General features: G+C 36.9%; 2 long non-coding RNA genes across 2 annotated transcripts; one reads left to right on the forward strand and one right to left on the reverse strand.

Moving 5' to 3' along the window:
• Positions 1-4660: 4660 nt before the first annotated feature.
• Positions 4661-7333, forward strand: LOC147479024 (uncharacterized). Its single transcript, XR_015208322.1, has 2 exons — positions 4661-4885; positions 5177-7333. It is a non-coding gene; the product is annotated as an uncharacterized LOC147479024 (long non-coding RNA).
• A 1668-nt stretch (positions 7334-9001) lies between these two features.
• LOC147479025 (uncharacterized) lies at positions 9002-10019 on the reverse strand. Its single transcript, XR_015209212.1, has 2 exons — positions 9548-10019; positions 9002-9430 (listed from the first exon to the last, which is right to left on the reverse strand). It is a non-coding gene; the product is annotated as an uncharacterized LOC147479025 (long non-coding RNA).
• Between the last annotated feature and the right edge of the window lie 2469 nt (positions 10020-12488).

Below are 12488 nucleotides of genomic sequence, written 5' to 3' on the forward strand. Positions count from 1 at the left end.
CCCTCTTTTCTTTTCAAATTTCAAACTGTGAATCCTAGCTTGTTGAGTATCCTAGCTTTATCTGGCTGGGGGTTTTTTTTTTTTACATCTCTTTCGGAAAAAAAGGGAAAGAGAGTGGATGGTGGGGCTCTAGTGATCTGAGTAGCCCTTGCTGAATAGTGTTGTCTTGGTGACTCTGCATACAAGAGTGATACAAGTATGAGAACAATATCTTGTTTACATTCTCTATCTTTTCATCTCACGTCTGATACAAAATTCCTATCTGTATCTGGTCTCTACCACCTTGGTTTTCTTCTTCTTTTACCCACCATCATCCTTTCTTTGCATCCCGATCACCCGATAGATGGAAGTGGTACAAGGGGGAAGTGAGGGGGAAGAGGAACAAGGGGAAAATACAAAGAAAAAAAAAATATAGAAAAACTCCAAGTTGATATGCAGAACTTGTTCTGCTCAAAGGAAAAAAAGCTGGTAGAAATCGGCTGCAAGAACTTGGTAGTAAACCCAAAAGAACACACAACCTTGGTAGGGAAGCTGTATGGGGGCAAGCATATTACTTTGCAAGAATTTGAGGAGGTACATAGGTGTTGGCAAACTAAAGGAGAAACAAGCATATAAATGATAACAAAAGGCTTTTACAAGATGGTGTTCGACAATGTGGATGAGTACAATCATGTCAAGCAGAATGGTCCTTGGGTGATAGTGTGATACAAGGCTTTATCCTGTCCATTAAAAAAGGTAAATACTCTGAACTCTTGGAAGCCGATCGGAAGTTTGACAGAGTGGATTTATGGGTCCAAATCTATGGGCTTCCAAGAGATCGGATAAATGAGGAGAATACTAAGATCATTGGGATGAATCTAGGAAAAGTAAAAGGGGTTGACATCTGTTGCTCATCTGAGTTCAAAAAACCTGTTGCTAGGGTTAGAGTTCGTATGGACATCAAAGAAAGGTTACTTAAAGGTATAGAGCTATGCACGGAGCTGGGGGAAGTTCTTTCAGTGACTTTCAAGTATGAAAAACTGGACATTTTTTGTTACTTCTGTGGGTGTATTGGGCATGATCTGTATTTTTGCAGCATAAGAGAGAAACACAATGTGGAGTTAAGGAAACTGGGAGGTTCCCCTAGGGATATAAAAAATAACTTTTCTTTCCTGCTGAGGGCAAATGTGTTTTACAATGGAGCGGCCTCCTCCTCCCTGGCAACAGTCACTATCTCGGGAACTCCTCTAAAACCAAGACTGGATCAGATCCCAGCCAGAAATAGAGGTTCTCCGGGCAGAAGACACTGACAAGGGGCGGGGCTCTTCTCAACACCGCCAAGGGTAGCCAAAGTGGCTGTTGGGGTGGAGAATAGGACAAGGGAGGTAGAAGAGAAACGGTTTGGTTTGACAGAAGTCAGAACGGATGGATCAGCTTTGAAGAATTCTGAATCAGTAGCCATTGGGGATGCTGACATGGAGGGCCAGAATTTTGTTGGTGGAAATCAACAAATGGTAAGTAGGACCCAAGGCCTCGAGACTGAGACTGAAGAAACCCAAGGGGCTTTCCTGAGGTTGGCCCATGGACCAGCACATAAGGAACATGCCTTAGTTATCTGGGGCTTAGGTTCTTCAGAGATGGATCTGGATATACAAAAGGTGACTATGGTGGATGGGGTTCATAAAGCCCAATAGGAAAATTCGGCATCTCTAGAAGGTACAGATGGAGGCCTAGGGGCTCTAGCTCTGATGGAAGGATCTTTGGGAACAGGGAACAGATCTAGAGATGATCACGCCTCGCCGAAATTTCTCTCACCTTGTTACAAGACACTCATACCTTTTCTTGAGAATACCAAAAGAGATGGGATTCCTCAAACCAACCCATCAGCTGGAATAGAACAACCCTCTTTCAGGTTCTCTGGATTACCTCCACGTGGAAGGGGTTTTAAGACGTTGGTGTCTCGAGGAAAAGGTAAAGGGTCGGTTAAACGGAGAGCTGGCTCAATACAAGGGGTTGGTGTGGGAGAAAAACGAAAACTCCTTGTAAGTTATGGGAGAAAGTTTGAAAAAATGGATGATGGTGAATGGGAAAGATATTGTATTAGAATGGTAGTAAAACAATAAAAAAGAGCGAAAAGAGAGGCTGATGATCTGAGGGCCAGAGGACTGGGACACTTGCTCATACCTGAAGAAGCACCAGTTATTAGTATTTCTAGTGATTCAATGGTATCAACTGAACCATCTATCTCTAATAGATCTCTGGATTCTACCATCCCATCCATTGTCACCAAGTACGGTACGGGTTTAAAACGGTATACTTGAAAAAAACTTAGTTAGGTGGTTTTAAAACGGACGTCTCGGGAAAAAAACGGAAAAAAAGTAAAAAAGCGTGGAGCATAAAAAACGGGTTTAAAACGGGAAAACGGGTTTAAAACGTATAATACGTAAAAGAAACGGTAAAAACCGATGATAAATAATATAATAGATAAGGAGTTTGATTTTCTATAAAAGTGGGAAAAAAAATAGACACATAAAATAAAAATAATAATAATACAAATGAAAGAAAATTCAAATACATGAAAGTATCAAATTATCATTACTCATCCAAATACTAGAAGTTTTAGATTCAGTGCCAAAACACTATTCAAAATAAGATACTACTAATTACCAACCATAATGGCATAATTAAGTACTACAAATAAGTTAATAACTTTAAATTTTTTAATTAATTATTAATAGTCTAAAGCAAAATAGAACGGTCTCAATAAGTCAATCTAACGCCCACTCTTCAAAAAGGTAAACTCCAAAACCCTTTTCTTTTCTAGCATTTTCTTTTTTAAAAAAAAAAAAAAAGTTTTAAACGGGAGATTTTCAAAATCTCGGGTTTTAAACGTTTAAAACGTTTAAAACGGGTTTAAATCGTTTAAAACGGGTTTAAAACGTTTAAAACGCATTTTGTTGAAAAACCGGTTTTAAAAACTGGAACCGTGACGCCTTTGGCAATATCTCGGTTTTTAAACGCGTTTTAAACCCGTATTTGGTGACAATGATCCCATCTGACATCTCGGGACACTCCATCCCAGAAGATCAAATTCCCTCAGATGCGTTTACAGAATGGGGTGAAGAGTTTAACTCTCTAGAGGATGGTAATAATTTAATTTGGGGGTTCAGAATGGTAGGGTGCAAGAGGAAGTGTCTATTGGGAACGTGTCTGTGGACCTTGCTCAAGGAAGCTTGGAAGGAGGTGGGTACGACTCTGAGGACAGCTTTACTCAGATAAAATTCCCACAACCAAAGCCAATAGCTGTGGATGATTCCTAGGTGATAAGAAAGAGATCCAACATAGATAAGAATGAAACAGCATAAGGGGGAATGTTCAGGTAAGTTCAGTGGAGATGATGAGGGAAGTGGGGTTGGTAAGGGTAATATCTGTGGTAGTGATGAGTCTGGAAGCAGTGGGGGTCTGGTGTCTCCTCCAGGGTTTGCGGCAGCTGTCCCACAACAGCTGCCTCGTCAACCATGATACAAGTTTGGAATTGCCGGGGAATCAGTTCCTCCATAGTTCAAAATCTAAAGGACTTAATAGGTAGGTTTGACCCTGATATTATATGTCTGTCTGAAACAAAGGTTGGTTTTGAAAGGATGCAAGGGATAAGTAGGATGGTTAAGTATAGGGGATGTTTCTGTGTTCCAGCTATGGGTCTGAGTGGGGGACTTGCTGTTCTTTGGAAAGAAGGGGTGGACCTGGAAATCTTGGGGGCAACTAGGAACCAGGTGACAGGTAAACTGAATAATTATTATTGCACTGAATCTTAGTTTTTTTCTTTGTTTATGGGGAACCCTTAGCATGTAATAGACATAAAGTTTGGTCTGAGCTTAGGGATGTAGCTTCCCTGATTCCTGGACCTTGGTATATGTTTGGGGATTTCAATGCCATTACATCTCTCAATAAAAAAATAGGGGGTAGGAGTATTTTTGATAAGAGTATGGTGGAGTTTAATGGCCGCCAGCTGATAAATGACTTTGGGTTGATTGACCTAGGGTTTAAGGGCCCTAAGTATACTTGGAGCAATAACAGATCCCCTCAAAGTCATATTATAGAGAGACTAGATAGAGCTATGGCTACTGATGCCTGAGTTATTCTTTTTCCTAACATGCATGTGTGGCCATGTGAATTATTTTGTATCTTAAAAAAGTTTCATTATTTATGCTTGTAACTCATGCTAATAGTAATCCATGTTAAACATTCATGATAACTGCATGACATTATGTATGTCATACAACTTATGCATATGTTCTACTACTAATGTTAATCAATTTCTCTTACGAAAATGTGAATGAAATGTTTGAATACATGTAGCTTCAATTTTTATTAGAAGACTGAATACTTAATGTAGTATTTAGCGTTGCTTGAGGAGTTATTAGGTTTCAAGTTAATATGTTTGCCTATTCTATTGGAAGTATGTCTTTCTAGATTCACATGCTAACGTATTAGAAGGTATTGCAAAAATCTTGTGTGATGACTCATGAAGTCTTATTTGGTGTTTTTTTACATGTTGTATCTTTGTTTTTTATTTGTTCATTAGGATGATATTTATCTATTTTATTGTGTTTTCTTTTGAAATTTGAATACAAATATGAACTTTATCATATGAGATTCTTTATTAATCTATTTACTAATTTTGTTGATTTTCAATTACGGTACTGCCACTGCTATTGTGTCAGCAAAGATTCTTCGAGTTTCACAAGTTGCAAGTGAAAGGGTTATCAGAATACTCTTTTCAGTTTCCAAGTTTTCTGACAGTCCGAAAGTATTCTTCATGAGATGTTGCTGTTTGGAGTTGTTTCAAAGACTAAGGAGAAGGCCAAGGAAATCCATAGGTTGCACTCTATGGTTTGGAAGAACGGTAATTGCCTTCCTCCATTCTTGCTTTGTCGGTATCCTTCTTGAGCTAATGAGGGAATATGATTTCCGTGTTTTTTCTTCTTGGAACAATGCTAGATTCATTTTTTCAACGTTAAACAATACTCGCAAAATGGTTTTTGGGGTCATCATGCATGTGGCATTATCATATATCAGTTGATTTCCTATCTGTTCAATTCTTGCATTGGGTTCATTTTGTTTTTTTTACGTGTTATGTGGTGAACATTAAAAGGATGAATGGCTGCTTGGTCACTGATCTTCAAATATTTTCTAGGTCACTACAAATACGATTGTCAGGATGACATCCACCTTCACCCATTTTTTCAAATGGTTCTTTTTTTTGCTCGCAAGTAAGGTTCAAATGGTTTTGCCACCAAGGTAAAACTTTCCTCATTTAGATCATTATATAGGATATTGGTTCTTCAAATTTTTAGCACTTTAAGAAACTTGATTATGAATGACATGCCTTTTGTTAATTGGTAATTATGTATGTTAATCTGAATATCTTTGTTAAGCGATTCAATAGGGTAGTAAATGTTGGGAATTAATTAGTCTCAAGAAGGGTACAACATGGGCCATTGTAGTCCGTATCAAGTCAAAACTAAAACTTGCTACAAACCATTGGAGGATTCTGTAATGGGGTACATTTGGAAGAGTGGTGATTTAAAGATACAAGTAAGTTGTGCTTCTTTTTCACAAATGTTGTCTTCTATTTTGTTGGTTTAAGAATCCCATGTCGATGTTTTTGAGTTTTTGATTGTTATATGATATTTTATTAGGTATTAACCGTATTACATAAGGATGAGCTTCACACTCTTTGCAAAAGATATCTCATTTGTACATAGAGATTTTCAATAACTTACCAATAGGTAACGCTTAAAATACAGCACAGTGATTTTTGTATTCTTCATTTACGAGCTTCACAACCTAATATAGAAATATTGTGTTCATGGATTTGTGTACTATCCTTTGTACATTCGACCACTTTTGAGTTGTACATTTAAAACTTAAGCGCCTCCACCTCCACCTGTTTATGTGAGTGAGAGTGGTTTAGTTGGCCTAAAGCAACAATACATCTATAAGACAAACTCCTGAATGATAGGATTGGAAGTCGATTACTATAAAATTATTCAAAAATCAAAACTGGCATTATTTGGTTTTGTGTGAATAATTTATACTTAAACCTTTGATCATTGTCTTCGAGATTCTTGATGGTTTTAGCCATAGTAGCAAGGAGAATTAGACCTAAGGTTAACTGTGGAGTTTGGTCTATGAGAGTATGAGACAAAAATAAAAGTATATGACAAGAAGTCCATACAGAAAACAATGATCTAGGAACCCTTAACAGGCAATTTGAAATTCTTAGCTCCATTTTTTTCTTTGATCTTGCTAATCACCTAATCGAGCAAGTATTTTCATAGTATCTTGATTTATTTTTTCTTTTGTATATGTTGTTTGAATCGCATAATATATAATGTTTGTCAATAGACATTAGACACTGATTATATATTGCCAGAAATTTGTCAATGTCATGCTTCCTTTAGGGTGTGACCAATGTGATGAAGTCGTCAATAGTGCTCTTCCTTTGCTTATGGTTTTTTGAACCCTGATGTTCATTGGTTAATGTTCGGTTATTTTTGTGTTAAAGCTTATGCTTTACCATTATTGGATTCTTCATCACACCATGTTTGCATACACACCATCTATGATACATCGCACCATGTTTGTATACCAATAAACTTATGACAAAGTTATATGCATACAAATTTATAGAGACGGAAGAATCCAAGAATCTGATTATACTTTTCGGAGAATTTTATGAAGCAGAGGAACCTATATTTTGCTTTCTTATAGACCACTATCAACATTATTATAATATGAAAGAGTTCAATTTTATTGTGCTTATGAAAAGATCAATTTGATTTTGTTGGGTATGTTAGTTCGTAAAGTTTCGGTTGATCGGAATTGTCCTTTCTGTAAGTACCTTAATAGCGTATCACCTTTGTTCGTATTTTTCAGTTTATTTCTTGCTGATCAGAAAAAATTGAATTGTTTTAGAGAACTTTTCAGCTTCCAGTGTGATGTTAGTGCTCTCTTCTGGCTATTGCTAACTTTCATTCTTCCAAGACACACATGTGATGTTAGTGCTCTCTTCTGATTATTGTTAATTTTCATTCTTCCAAGACACACCTGGTCTCACTGGGCGAGAATTTGTGAAGGGAAACTGCTTCAAACTGTTCACCTCTTCAAATTAAAGACTAATGCTCTTTTAATTGGCTATTTTGATTTTTTGTATTTATCATTGACTAATTGCCTAATGAGAACTTAACTTTTGTATTTGTATACATCTTTCTGTTTGTATTTGTACATTGAGTGTCCATCATATTTTAACGAGAATCTCTATCACAGTGAGTTCCAATTTGAGTTTGTATTTTTTTTCTTAATTATTAATTAAGTATTATTTCCCTGATAAGACAATTGTCATAAGCTGATTTTGGATGTGTCGATGCACAATAAAGTAGTGAGTCTTCAATGTAGTTCGTGCCTTCTTGGACATTATTCCACACTTCTACTTGGTTTGTACTTTTTCTTTTAAAGAGATACCAAATGTAATTGCATAGACCAATTTGTCAATAAATTTATAAGAGTACAAGGCTGAGATCTATTGTCCATAATCTTGCTGTATAGATTTCTACTTAAAATATGTAAAACATGAATGTACGTATTTAATTTCAGTTTCACTGTTAACTTGGGAAAATTTCAAATATTCCTATTGATTTTTATATAGAATAGTTGGGGAATCTTGAAATTGGAGATGGTGACCAACCGCATTGGATTATGAAATTTGTTATCTGATTGTGGCTAAAATTATGCTGCCTGAAGGTGTGATGCGCAAATGACTACGTAGACTCGAATTAATGTCCTTATACCGTTAGTGAGAAAGTTACGTCTGCATATTCTCATAGTACTTTGATACAAGGTCGAAAGTTTCGGGATTTGAAGATATTTGGATCCTCCCAAAACCGATATATATCGGAAAAATTAAAAAATCAGATCGATATATCGTTTTTGTCCATTTTGGTGATAATATTAAAAAAATAAAAAAATTGAGATATATCAAAATATCACCGATATATATCGGTCAACAGTTAACAAAATCGGTCAAAAGTCAAATTGTCCAACCAAGTCAAACGATATATATCAAATATGTCGGAATATATCACCGATATATCTTTATATCGATAAAACCGATATATATCGGTTTAAAATTAATTTAATTTTCAGAGCCGATATTTCAAATGTTTCGAAGTCGGTAGACTGAAAAAATAATAAATATCGAAGAAAATTTGATTTTTCGACCGATATTTTTGGCCCTGCTTTGATATTAGTTTGTTTCCGTTTATAGAAAAAAGACTTTGTGTTTGAGTTTTTTGCACTGGGTTCAAAAATTGTTATTCAGTTGGTTAACCGGTATAAAGATACTTAACTTAATTAAACCGCCAGTATGCTCACATAGTCTTGCTCACATAGTCTTCTACAGACATTCATGTGTAGAGCACGTGCATTCATGCTAGTATATATAGATGTTCCACTGTTTTTGATTGTAAGAAGTGGAATGCATATCATATTAGACTGTCTTGTAAGTCATAACTCATAACTCTATATTGCATGCATAGCAACATTGAATTAAAGACCATATTAGAATTCATTTTAATTATGTTCCCTATCTTAAATGGAGTGTAAATTAAATCCCCTATTTTTTAGACTTCATCCTGTTTAGTAGTTTGTCTTTTCGAGTATTCTGGTCTCGTTCAACTTTTTTTTAGTTCACCATGTTCTTTGATAAGCTAATTAGAAGAACTATGAATGTAATCATTGCACCATTGAATTAGTTTGAGATTGAAAAATGAACGAAGGATATGAACTATAGTAATAAAAGTTTCTCGGTAGCCTTTTACTACACACAAACTGTACAACCGTACTGTTTGCGCTTGCCTTGGCTGGAGTCTTGACAGTTCTGTATATCATTTTTTGTGTTGAAGTAGGAAAGTAAGGATTATAACATGATTCGGTGACTTCAGAGATTAGGAATTTAGGATTTATCGAAAAAAAAAAAATAAATTTAGGATTAGAGTCTTTAGGATTATGCCCTTCCTTTTAGTAGGAGTATAACATACAAAATTACACTTGTAAAGAGAATTACACTCTGAGGATTACATACTAAACTCAAAGATACATACTTATGTACCTATAGCTCCACGCACTTGCATTCTTGTGACAACACTTATTTTTGGAGAAAACATATAGGCTTCTTAATGTTGACCACCGAACCCTCCACCGGATCCACCGCCAGAACCACCTCCAAAGCCACCTCCTGGACCGCCTCCAAAGCCACCGCCGGAACCACCTCCACTACCGCCTCCAAAGCCACCTCCTGGACCGCCTCCAAAGCCACCGCCAGAACCACCTCCACTACCGCCTCCAAAGCCACCTCCTGGACCGCCTCCAAAGCCACCTCCGGAACCACCTCCACTACCGCCTCCAAAGCCACCTCCTGGACCGCCTCCAAAGCCACCTGAACCACCTCCACTCACGCCTCCAAAGCCACCTCTGGACCGCCTCCAAAGCCACCGCCCGGAACCACCTCCACTACCGCCTCCAAAGCCACCTCCTGGACCGCCTCCAAAGCCACCGCCAGAACCGCCTCCTTGACCGCCTCCAAAGCCACCTCCTGGACCGCCTCCAAAGCCACCGCCAGAACCACCTCCTTGACCGCCTCCAAAGCCAAGATAATCCTTTTCAAGACGCCTTCCTTCCGAAATTCCTACAAACAACAACAACATTACAGCCACCACACTAAAAACTCTAACATTGTTCGCAAACCTTCCCATCTTTCTCAAAACTTGAAACATAATACTAAACAAGGAATATGAACTAAAGTGTTTGCTTAATGAATGCTAGAAAGAAGTCTATATATAGTGTTAAAATGAAGAAATGATATTAAATGCATATAGTTGAGACTTCGACGACTATGAAATGGTTTCTCACTCAAAGAGTGTCTCTCAAATTAACAAAGTCCAAACACACATCCACATTTGATTGCGGCTTGCCAATCTTTGCATGGCTATGATATGGAAAAACTGTACATTTGTTTGACTTGGTACTACCAGAGAGACAGTCCACATGTACATAATTGCATTGACTCAACCCTTAACCAACCTATGTACCCCACTTCTTCCCCAGACAGTTAATTTCATTTCCAACCCAGCTAAAAACTTTTCGTATATTCACAGTACACCTAAATGTACTTCTTCAGAGTTCAGATTCTCCATTAGTTTCACGCTCAAATCGTACCCAATCAAAAATCTAGAATTCTGAACTAGGAAGCATGCATATTGTAGACTTTAGAACACCTATGCACCCAAGATCCTGGAAGGCTCTTCAAGTACGTACTTTATGATCTATCGCCGTTATTCGTCACATTGAAATTACTACTGAGATCGTCTTTTAGGTAATTTGCCTAAAAGTGCAGTACCACTTGGTCTACACCATAAATAAAAGCCAGCTTTGTAATAAGTTAGAAATTAGTATTAATGATAAATCATATTAGTATTAACTATTAGGCTCAATTAAATCCTACTTAGAAAAAATAAACAATGTCACAATAATCAGCTTTGTAATAAGTTGTGTAGGGTCTAATGATAAATCATATTAGTATTAATTATTAGGCTCAATTAAATCCTACTTAGAAAAAATAAACAATGTCACAATAATTGTACACAAAGTAAACGCTTTAATTATTTGGGAATGAATTTGAACATGTTAATATAGTTAAACATACTTGTAGCAGAGTTCACTTTCAGAACATCCCTATTCATCCCTATTCGGCTATTCTACTTCCAAACCATCATTAATTATATTGTATAGGCTTCTAGCTAAGATTCACGTGGAAAACTTTAGACAGATACATGCACAGCCCAAAACAGCATCGATTTCAAGATATGAAGATGTTCATTGCATAAAACCACAAGTGTATGTGTAGCCCTTGTCATGTATGTAATTGAGGCATTTCGACACCAGAATCCCTGTATGTAATTGTGTATTGATACGTGAGGGTTTTACAAAATACTAGCAAAACCGCAGCTAAAGATCTTTTGCTATTTTAGACGCGGTCGTTGCAAGAGTTGTTCCGAAACAAAAGCCTATTGGCAAAGTTAAAAGCGTGGCTAATACATTTATCTTTCACTACACTCCAAAAGCGTTGCTTAAAGAAAAGCAAAACAATTAACCAATCTAAAAGCATAGCTAATAATATTTTGGAGTTTGTTTTGTAAAATGACTAATTATTTAATAAAATCATTAGCAACCCATAAGCGTATGAAAACAACCCATCTCAATATTTGGAGCTTCCTGATCAACTTTCCACATTTCTTACGCGTTGCAAATAGAAGTGCATTGGCAACGCATGAAAGCTCATGGAAGTGTGCCATGAATGTGTAGCTAGAACAGTCTATCTGCAAAGCGCAACCCAAAGCTTTAAGCCAGTTCAGTTTACTTTTCCATTTTATAACATCCAAAATTCATAGTACTAATGGTTATTCTAGTAAAAATTCAGTACAGTATCAAACTTTGTTTCAATCATGGCTAAAAGTGGGTTTGCTAGTTTATGACATGGTGGATCTAAAGGCTCATGCCGAATGTATTTTTAAAAGTTTAAAATTCTTCATGAACCGGTTTGGTTAAAACCGCTCGATTTGACCTGTTTAATCAACTCGTAGTGTGGAGTGTGGACAGAAAAAACGATCCAGATTGCAGATGTTGTAAGTTACATTTTTGTTTTTGGAGGCACTTATACTATATACACTGTAAAAGAAAAAAGAAAAAAAATAAAATATGTCTAGCTATTTTAACTATATGTTTTTTATTAGGTCAGTCGGTACTAATGCGTTATCTGGGACCATCCCGAAGGAGCTTGGAGGGCTTCAGAATCTGCGCTTATTGTAAGATGTTCCAGAACTTCACATCTTTTTGTTCACACTGTAAAATATGGTTGTTCACTGAGAGATGATATGATATATTCTAGGCTACATTTTTCATTGTATAGAATTTACAAGAACAAGAGCTGGCCGGAGAGAGTATTTTTTTTTATTATTTTTTGGGTTGGATAGGGATACCCCACCCCCATTACTAATTGTAATTAGTGATGTCCCCCCTCAAAAATATTAGGATACCTCCCATTTTGTAGTCGTTGGATCTTGCAACTGGGGGGGTTGAATTAGTAGTACTTTTGTCTTAAGATACCTGCAAATTCCAATTATGTTGAGGGCAGAGCAAACGAGTGGCAAAGAGCATTTTTCACGTATGGTAGGCGTACCGCGTGGTGAACATGTGACTGAGAGTGGCACACATTTGCTGACTTATTTCCAAATGCCATAACTATTGATCTATAGGCCCTTGTTTTAGAAAATTAGTGTGTTTGCATTACGGAAAAGAATCTTTGACCATAATCTAGCAAGGTTGAAGGCTATTCACATGCTCTGTCAGTTTGGATTATATGCATCCATTAGCGCCAGCAGCCATAAGTC

Source organism: Coptis chinensis, chromosome 9, assembly GCF_015680905.1.
Source record: "Coptis chinensis isolate HL-2020 chromosome 9, ASM1568090v1, whole genome shotgun sequence".
Lineage (NCBI taxonomy): Eukaryota > Viridiplantae > Streptophyta > Magnoliopsida > Ranunculales > Ranunculaceae > Coptis > Coptis chinensis.